General features: G+C 41.6%; 1 pseudogene; it reads left to right on the top strand.

Moving 5' to 3' along the window:
- The first annotated feature begins 21 nt into the window (after positions 1 to 21).
- LOC102476002 (AKT-interacting protein pseudogene) lies at positions 22 to 959 on the top strand (annotated as a pseudogene).
- The last annotated feature ends 8,872 nt before the right edge of the window (positions 960 to 9,831 follow it).

Genomic DNA, 9,831 nt, shown 5'->3' with positions numbered 1-9,831 from the left:
GAGGACAGAAGAGTTTGATGACTCTGACCACTGAACTTCTTTGTTTGGAGTACACGTTATGAAACCTTTCTGGAGCATGTCTCCAAGTTCTGTATGCAAATGATCTGATGATGAGGATATTAACAGGGGACGTGAAAACCAGTCCTCCATGAGCTATCTCCTGCCCCAACAGCACAGTCAACAAATGGCACACACGCTTCTTACGGACCTTTCTACCTGGAATACTCTCTCCTTGCAGAATTTACCTGGGCTGTGAAGTAGAAGTTACCAGGTGTCCTTACTGTTCTGCATTAATGAGGCTTGGAGTAATATTCATACGGCATGGATTTTATCAAGATGGAGTATTTAAGTTTATAGTTTACATCCCTGAAAACTATCCAGATGGTGACTGTCCACGCTTGGTGTTTGATATTCCCATCTTTCACCCATTAGTTGATCCCACTTCAGGCAAATTGGATGTGAAGAGAGCATTTGCAAAATGGAGGCAGAACCATAATCACATTTAGCAAGTATTAATGTACACAAGAAGAGTTTTCTACAAGATTGATATAGCAAGTCCCCTAAACCCAGAAGCTACAGTAGTGTATGAAAAAGATATTCAGTTTTTAAATTGAAATGACTGACAGTGTGAAGGTGTGCATTGCTTGTTTGTCTGACCAACCTAAAATAGAAGATCTGTATGCAATTAGCTTTTCTCCACGGACTCCTTCTGTATATGATAAAGCCAGAGAGAAGATGCTAACTCAGAAAAAGCCTGAAGAACAGCACAATAAAAGTGTTCCTGTCGCTGGCTTGTATGGGTAAAGCATGGCTCAGCACAACCTTTCAGTAAAGAGAAAACAGTAGCAACTTAAGAGAGGGTGAATCTTGCACTGTGCACTTTCCTGCTGGACTCTAGCCTAGTAGAAGCTGACAAATGGCAAAGGATTGTCTGAAGAATAAAACTGTGTGAACAATGACTGATTATCAGTGTTTTCTATGTTTGCATAGGTTCTAACAGCAGGTTTTGGAAACTTCTCTTTAAGTAATGCATTACTTTTGTCTGAAGTTTCTAGGGTCATTATCTAGTTCAGTACTCCAAATTATAGGGGACCCTAAAGATTAGGTATTTTTTCTGATTATAATGTTAAATGTAAGTTGCATTCATTTAAACTAATAGAGAAGATAGAATTCACTATTTAATAGTTTTTAAATCAGTGGTTTCAGTTAAACATAAGTTAGGATATATGAGACCAACAGATGGCATAATGGCTATGTCGCTGGACTCCCTAATAGTTGATCACGGTTCAAGTCCCAGACCTGGTGGCTTAAACTCACACTGGGCGTGTGTGCATACATGCCCAAGATCTCAAGAGGAGAATGGAAGAGAAGGAACTCCAGCGTGGCCATCCCCCCTGGGGATGATTTCTCACTTTCTGTCTCTGTCTCTCTGTCTTTCTGGTGAGTGCACGTGCCCTATAGCAAAAACCTCTCCAAAAAAATGTTAGGATATAGAAAAGAGGGTTGCAGAAGGAAAGCTCCAGAGCTCAGCACTTTTAAGTGGAAGATCATCTGAATAGCAGTCTTCAGTCTATTTCTTACTGATTTACAAACTGCTATCACTGAGAAACTTAGCTAGTTGAGTGAGAGGAAACCAGAATGTTTGTTGATAAGTTTTGTTTTGTTTTGTTTTTTAAAGCAAATTGCTTCCTGTATTTTTTATGGCAGGAGAAAGAAAAGGTGTTAAAATGGTTTCTAATAAAGTCAGATATTTAAGTGATGAATGACTAATGGGTTAAGTAGAGACAAAATAAACAAATAAATGATTTTTTTTAAAAAAAAAAAGAAGAAATAAATGGCTATACACAAAGCATTTAGGACAGTACCACATACAAAAAGTACTCTAAAATTGTAAGTAAGTATGTTATACCATCTCTTTCACCTTCCTATCCCTTTGCTTTTGAGTAACATTTGAGCATAACTACTCTAATAGACTAACATACTCTTATCTGAGGTTCATTGGCAGGAATGTTGAAGATGGACTCCTTAGGAAATCACAGCCCAGGTGAGGGAGTGAAGCCAGCAGCCAGTGTTCAGCTTTAGATCTTTCAAATGTGTCTCAGTTGCTGAGAGCTTCTTCACCCAAGGTCAAACCCTACCTGGTACAGCCTGTATCCAGTGACAAGTAAGACAGGGCATAAAGAATGACCCAGCTGTGTTAGCCTGACACAGGATATTCTGATGGTCTTCATACACTCCGGAGTTCCCCACCTGTTTCAGGAATGTTTGTGAGGTCTGCATTGCAGTTCAGTTTCTTCCTCTGCCTCATCCTACTTCTGCTCCCTTTCTTTCATAGTTACTGATTCCTATGTAAACATCTTGCACCCCAAGCCCTTTAAGCATCTGCTTCTGGAGAAAGCAAACCACAACATCCTTCAAGGCCTTGGTAAACATTGCTATACCCAGATGGATTATGGAGTCGTGGATAATAAAGAAACAGTACAAGTAGAAAAAAAAAAAAAGTTAGATACCATCCTCCTCTTCCCAACACCTGTAGGAAGGGTGAGCAAATACAGGGCTTCCAGGGGCCAGCAGGTGGCATGGAGGTTACAGCTGGATCCAGCATGGCTGACTGCATAGTTCTTGTCTTGAATTTAGTGGCTTGAAATCATGTCAGGTGCATGAGTGTGCATGCCCAAAATACCAAGAAGGGAATAGAGGAAAAGGGGTTGTGGCATTGCAACTGCCCCCCCCTTTAGGGCGGGGGTGATTTCTCACTTTCCTTCCCCCTGCCTCTCCCCAGCAAGTATACATGTACATGCCCTGGAATCAAACTTTAACAAACAAAAACAAACAAACAAACAAACAAAAAGACAAGGCTTCCAGAGTGACCAATAGTCAGGAAAGTGAGCAATGGCCCACAGCTCTTTCAAGAGCAGTAGAGAACACCCTGAGACATGCATGCTAGATGTGCAACTCATTAGTAAGTGATCATTAGAGAACAAGGTTAGCCAGCTGTGGTGGTTGGGGCAACCAGATCCCATGTCGCTAACTACATAGTTTGAGTCCCAGATCTGGCTGCTTAAAAAACATGCCGGGCTTGTGTGCATGCAAGCCCAAATTATCCTGAGAGGAGAACAGAGGAGAGATTGCAGTGTGGTTATCCACGTGTGGGAGGGGGGTCTTGCTTCTTCATTTTTCTTCTCTTTTTCTCCAAGCTGGAGTTGCTTCAGGCAGAACTAAAAATGTTTCATCCTATGTATTGGAGAGGTATTTAGGGTACAAGGACAGAATCCCTCCCTTCAATCTGTTAAAAAAAAAAAAAAAGTCTATTAAGTTTACTTAAAGCCTTTCCTGTTTGGCATCTAGTTCATTCTGGGTCTCTAGAGTCTAATGAGACTGGAAAATGGGAATTGTGACACAGGATTTTTAGATATAGAATGGTAGCATAGAGATAAACTACCTAGTGGGCTTAGTAAGAACATCACAGATACTCCCACCCATGAATTTTCCTTGTTCTTTCCCTGCCTCTGATCATAGTTATTCTTGCAGCCTTTCCTCATATTTCTGTGGGCCTACTTCAACAGGCTTGCTTCTGTCTGAAGCTACATAGAAGCTGCAGGCTCATCTCTCACCACCAGATGGCGGTAAAGAGCTGTATCAGAATAATTGCAAACTTCCTCAACCTCAGCATTGAGGCTGGGGTCATTGTTACCGCTGACCCTCCGGTGTACTGTAAGATGTTGAGCAGCACCCATGGCCTCTACCCACTAGTAGCCCTTCCCACAGTCATGGCAGCAAAATATATCTCCAACCTTGCAAAGGTCCCTGAAATATTTGGATTGCCCCATTTGAAACCAACTATGCAATGAGACCTTAAAAGAGTTTTCAAAAGGACAGAAAAAGAACCAGATTTTTATGAAACTTTTGAAAAACTTTGGTTTTTTCCTAATAAAATGACATCATTCAAAAAATTTTAAAATGTGGAAAAACAGTTTTAAAAGAAAAAATAAGGGACCAGCAAATGTCATAATAGTTACATTGCTGGACTCCCAGATAGTTGACTGTGTTTCCAGTCCTAGACCCAGCGGCTTGAAATTCATGCTGGGTGCATGTGCTTGAGTGTATGCATGCCCAAAATCCTGATAAGACTGGAGGAGAAGGGATTGTAGTGTGACCACCCTCCCTAAAAGGTGATTTCTTGTTTTCTGTTTCTGGAGAGTGCATGCACCCTATAGTGAAAATCTCTCAAGAAAAAAAGGAAATAAGAGACTAGGAGATGGCTACATCACTGAACTCACACGTAGTTGATGGTGATTTGAGTCCCAAACCCAGTGGCTTAAACTCACACCAGGGTGTGTGTGTGCATGCCCAAAACCCAAGAAGATAATGGAAGAGAAGGGGGTGATTTCTTGCTTTCTGTCTCTCTGCAAGTATTCACACCCTATAGCAAAACTCTCTCTTAAAAAAAAAAGGCGGGGGCACCTCCATTTTTCTAGGAGAGAGTAGGGGACAGAAAGAGTCAGACCAGCAGGTGGCAAAGAACCTACCTTCCTCTTCTCCAAGATGTGCAAAACCAAGGTGTGTTTGAAGGACCGTCAGCAGCTCTACAAGCTGATCATCAGCCAGCTGCTCTAAGACAGCTACATCAGCATCACCAGCATCCTCATCAATGAAATCAAACCTCAGACTATGTGTGCACCCTCGGAACAACTCCTGCATCTCATTAAACTAGGATTGGAAAATGATGGCACTGCAGTTCAGTATGCAAACCTCAGACTATGTGTGCACCCTCGGAACAGCTCCTGCATCTCATCAAACTAGGATTGGAAAATGATGACACTGCAGTTCAGTATGTAATTGGTCATTCAGATAGTTGTCCCTGGCATAGGGATTGACCTGGAATTTGACACAAATGTCCAGACTATGTTCCCAGAGGCATCAGAGTACGAAACATGTTATGTCACATCCCATAAAGGACCGTGCTGTGCAGCTATCTATAGTAGAGATGGACACTCAATGGCTACTGAACCTGCTGATGCTTCCATAAAGATACTTGACACAGAGAGAGTGTTGGTCAAAAGTGCCATGCCAATAGAGGTATGATGAATGAGACTGCACAGCAGAATATGGAAAACCACCCCGTGATTCGAACTCTCTGTGACCATATGGATGAAGCCGCATGTCTCACTTTCCACCCAACAGAACAGATCCTGGCCTCCGGTTCAAGGAAATATACTCTTAAATTATTTGATTATTCCAAGCCATCGGCACAAAGAGCCTTCAAGTACATTCAGGAAGCTGAATGTCATGTGCTGCTTGGTGCACTTGCCCACCAACCCCGACTTCATGACCTGCAGCGACAACTTCCGGGCACGGTTTTGGTACCGGAGATCCATCGTAGATTTGTACAGAAGAATCATTTTTACCTTGATGTAGAACGGTGGAAAAAGCTGGAGATGCAGATCTGTGCAGTTCTCATTCACTGATGATTAGTGTGCTTCTTGGTTGTGTAAGTACAGGACTTGCCGTTTCTTAATCTCTCAAGGTTTGAAAGAGGATAGAGTATTAAAGCACTTTCTAGATCTCAAGTGAATCTGTCATGAGGAATTTTCATTTGGTTCTTCTGTCAACTTTTGTGCCCATTCTACTGCACCCTCTTTGTATATTTCTTTTCCAAATACATTTCCATGGACAAGGAGGCATGCAGCCCTGAGAATCTAGTTTTGGGGCCATATTGAAACCATTTTAGAGAACCTCTCAATTCTGTCTTAAAAGTACCTCATTCTGATAATACAGCTCAGGTCTGCAATTGTAGTATACATTTTTCCCTTCGATTTTTTTTTAATTTTTTTAAAGAATTATTTTTTTATTTAACTTTATTTATTATTATTATCATTATTATTTTCCAGTTTGATCAGAGAGAGACAGAGGAAGTGAGAAAGCAAGCCACCAGGTCCGAGACTTGAACTGTGGTTGGCCATGTGGGAGTCCAGCGCCCCTATCCACCATGCCACCTGCCGGCCCCTTTTTTTTTAGTTTTTTGAAAAGAAAAAAAAACAAGGAAAATTAAGGAACAACTAGGTGGAGTGGTAGTTAAGGAAGCCAAATCCCATGTGACTGTGTGATTCAAGTCCTGGATTCAGTGGCTTGGAAAACACAGCAGGTACATGTGCGTGCATGCCCAAAATTCCAAGAGGAGAATGGAGGAGAATGATGGAGGAGAATGAATTTTGCCGTGTCCATCGCCCTGGAGGGTGATTTCTCACTTTTCATCTCTCTCTCTCTCTTTCTCTCTCTCCTTTGATGAGCACATTCTCTATAGAAAAATTTTAAAAATAATAATAGTAACGAAAATAAAAGCACACAAAATTCCACCATTTCATTAGCTTTCTAAAGACTTTAAAAAATCATCCTTCCAGGTATATTTATCTATATATAGGCTGGGGTTAAAATCCCAGCACTGTGGCCTGGCATGTGTAGGTATGTGCTCAAAATCCCAAGAGGAGAATGGAGGAGAAGGGACTGTGGGATAGCCATTGCCCTTAGGGGGGTGATTTTACACTTCCTTTCTCTCTATCTCTCTCCAGTAAGTACACACAGCTATGGCAAAACACAAACAGCAATGACAGAAAATCATCCCGGCCCTGATGGCTTGAAAACCATAGCTAAGCATGTGTGTGTGCATTCCCAAAATCCTAACAGGATAGAGAAATGGAGGAGACAGGATTGTGGCATTGTGGCATACCATGTCCCATTCCAGGGGTACTTTCTCTACATATATATATTTCTCTCTTTCACTCTGTCTCTTTCTGGTGAGCTCACATATTCTGACAAAAAAGGAGAGAGGTAAAAGTTCAAGTTTAAATTTACTTCAATCTGACAATTTAAGTATATTTCTAGAAAACATTCCATTCGATAAAATAATGCCTGAACACTTAGCCTCTCCTTCCACTGCTTTTCTTCTCAGATAATGATGGGGGGAAAAAACGTGGTTTATGTGATCTGCAGACATTGAGAAAGGAGCACTAGCCTCTTACTGATTTTTTATGTTGTGGTGGCTCCATCTACTGGTCTCTGGAGCTCTGTCCACTGTGTACCTAACTACTGAGCTTTCTACAGGACTCCACGGCTGAACTGGCTGGTTAACGTGGAATCTATTCCATTGGCAGGGATGATATTACTGAGCTGTTGACACAGTGTAAGGATTACACAGGGTACGGAACCTTGAGTTTATTACCACATCCTCTATCCTGCAAACTAGTCCAGTAATCTACACTACCTTATGGTTGAGTCAACTCACTTGGCCGTGGTAGGTCTGGCCTGCAACAGCCCTCTGGGTTTCAGTTCAGCATCCACACCACCTAATACCCAGGTTATCTTCATAAATCTAAACTCCGGAGCCTCCCACTACCTAACCACGACGGGCTACATTTCTGAGACTGAATCCTAATGTTATTACCTCAGCATTACTCTTCTCTATTTTTCTTTCGTGAAGAATCTTAATCTCCCTCTGGACAAATGAATGAATGCCTCGCATAAACTGAAGAGTCACCCGAATCATGCCATCTTCATCCACTTTTCACACCTAATTTTGCTATGTCTGATGATAAAGTCTGTACTCTGTATACAGCTGGGGTTTGCAGATTAGAGGAAGAGAGACTGAATGAATGCCTCGCATAAACTGAAGAGTCACCCGAATCATGCCATCTTCATCCACTTTTCACACCTAATTTTGCTATGTCTGATGATAAAGTCTGTACTCTGTATAGAAAAGCTGGGGTTTGCAGATTAGAAGGAGAGAGACTAGAAGAAAACTGCCTGGCCTCATCACATGGTACTAGTATTAGAGTCTCATAGAAACACCCTAATTTATTTCCAAAATCTCTTCATTATAATTAAGAACCAGACTTTTGAAAGCTTGATCATTCATTCAATACACATTCACAGAATACCTATTAAAAGCAATGTACTCTTACAGGTACAATGTGTAAACCACTGTGTAAATTTCCTATTTCTGCTGTAACAAACCTAATGATTTAAACCAATAGATTTATCTCATGGCTTGGAAGTCAAAGTTCAAAAATGGGTCCGATGGAGCTAAAATCAAGTAATGGCAAGGCATTATACCTTCTGAAGGCTCCATGGGAAAATCCTTCTCCTAGCCTTTTCTAGCTTCTAGAAATTGTGCATTCCTAGACTTGTGGCAGGCTTCCATTTTCAAACCTAGAAATGGCCAATTACGTTTTCCTCATGTTGCATCACTCTAACTCAGACTCTGCTGCCTCCATATTAGAGGGGCCCTTGTGATTACATTGGTCCACCTGGAAAATCCCAACTGCCCTCCTCGCTTCAAGATCTTTAATCACATATGTAAAGTTACTTTGCAGGAAAATAACATATTCTCAGACTCTGGCGATTAGGATGTGGATATCTTTGGGAGAACTTTATGTACCAATACTATACTCAAAAAGAGAATAACCCTCAGTAAGTTAGAAGGCTATAAAAGATGTGACAAGTGGGGACCAGTAAATGGTGTAACAGTTACATCACTGGACTCACATCGTCGACCACAGTTTGAGTCCCAGATCCAGCAGTTTAAAATTCACACTGGGCAAGTTTAGTTCTCTTTCCCACTACACAAGACAGTAGGTGAAAAAGCTGCAAAGCAGGATACTAAGGAGAAGAAACCTGAAGCCAAGAAGCTGATGCCAGTGGCAAGGTTAAAAAAGGGTGACTCCAAGGCTAAAAAGCCCAAGAAGGGGAAGCCCCATTGCAGTTGAAACCCAGTCTTAGTCCAGGGCATCAGCAGATATTCCTGGTCTGCCGTATATTCCAGGAAGGCCATGTACAAGAGGAAATACTCGGCCACTAAATCCAGGATAGAAAAGAAAAAGGAGAAGGTTCTTGCCACTGTCACAAAACCAGTTGGTGGAGACAAGAATGGTGGTACCCAGGTGGTTAAACTGTGCAAAATGCCTAGGTATTATCCTACTAAAGATGTGCCTCGAAAGCTGTTGAGCAGCAGCAAAGAACCCCTTCAGTCAGCATGTGAGAGAGCTGCGAGCCAGCATCACTCCTGGGACCATTCTGATCATCCTCACTGGACGCCACAGAGGCAAGAGTGGTTTTCCTGAAGCAGCTGAGCAGTGGCTTGCTACTTGTAACTGGACCACTGGTTCTCAATTGAGTTCCACTGTGTAGAACACACCAGAAATTTGTCATTGCCACCTCCACAAAAATCGGTATGAGCAAAGTAAAAAATCCCAAAACACCTTGCCAATGCTCACTTCAAGAAAAAGAAACTGCAGAAGCCTAGACACCAGGAAGGTGAGATCTTCGACACAGAGAAAGAGAAATATGAAATTTCAGAGCAGCGCAAGGTTGATCAGAAAGCTGTGGGCTCGCAAATTTTACCAAAAATCAAAGCTCTTCCTCTGCTCCAGGGCTACCTGCGATTCGTGTTTGCCCTTACAAATGGAGTTTATCCTCATAAATTGGTGTTCCAGATTTTTTGCCAAGAACCTAATTAAATAACTGATCATATATTTAAAAAAAAAATAAAAAGATTCACACTGGGTGCATGTGTGTGCATGCCCAAGATCCTGATGCCCAAAATCCCAAGAGAGTAGAGGAGAAAAGGTTGCCATATGGCCATCCCCCAACGTGGTGATTTCTCACTTTCTGCCTCTGTCTGGCAAGCACACACGCCGTATGGCAAAAAAATCTCTCTTTAAAAAAAAATAAGATATGGCAAGTGGTTTTTTTTCACTTTTTAACTGAAATATAACAGTTATACTTTTTTAAAAATACACAGGTTGTATACATACAACTCAATGATTCTGTCATAAA

Source organism: Tupaia chinensis, unplaced genomic scaffold (genome assembly GCF_000334495.1).
Source record: "Tupaia chinensis unplaced genomic scaffold, TupChi_1.0 Scaffold139491_1, whole genome shotgun sequence".
NCBI classification, from domain to species: domain Eukaryota; kingdom Metazoa; phylum Chordata; class Mammalia; order Scandentia; family Tupaiidae; genus Tupaia; species Tupaia belangeri.
The sequence above is the reverse complement of the archived record's forward strand: the minus strand, read 5'-3'. Positions and strand labels throughout refer to the sequence as shown.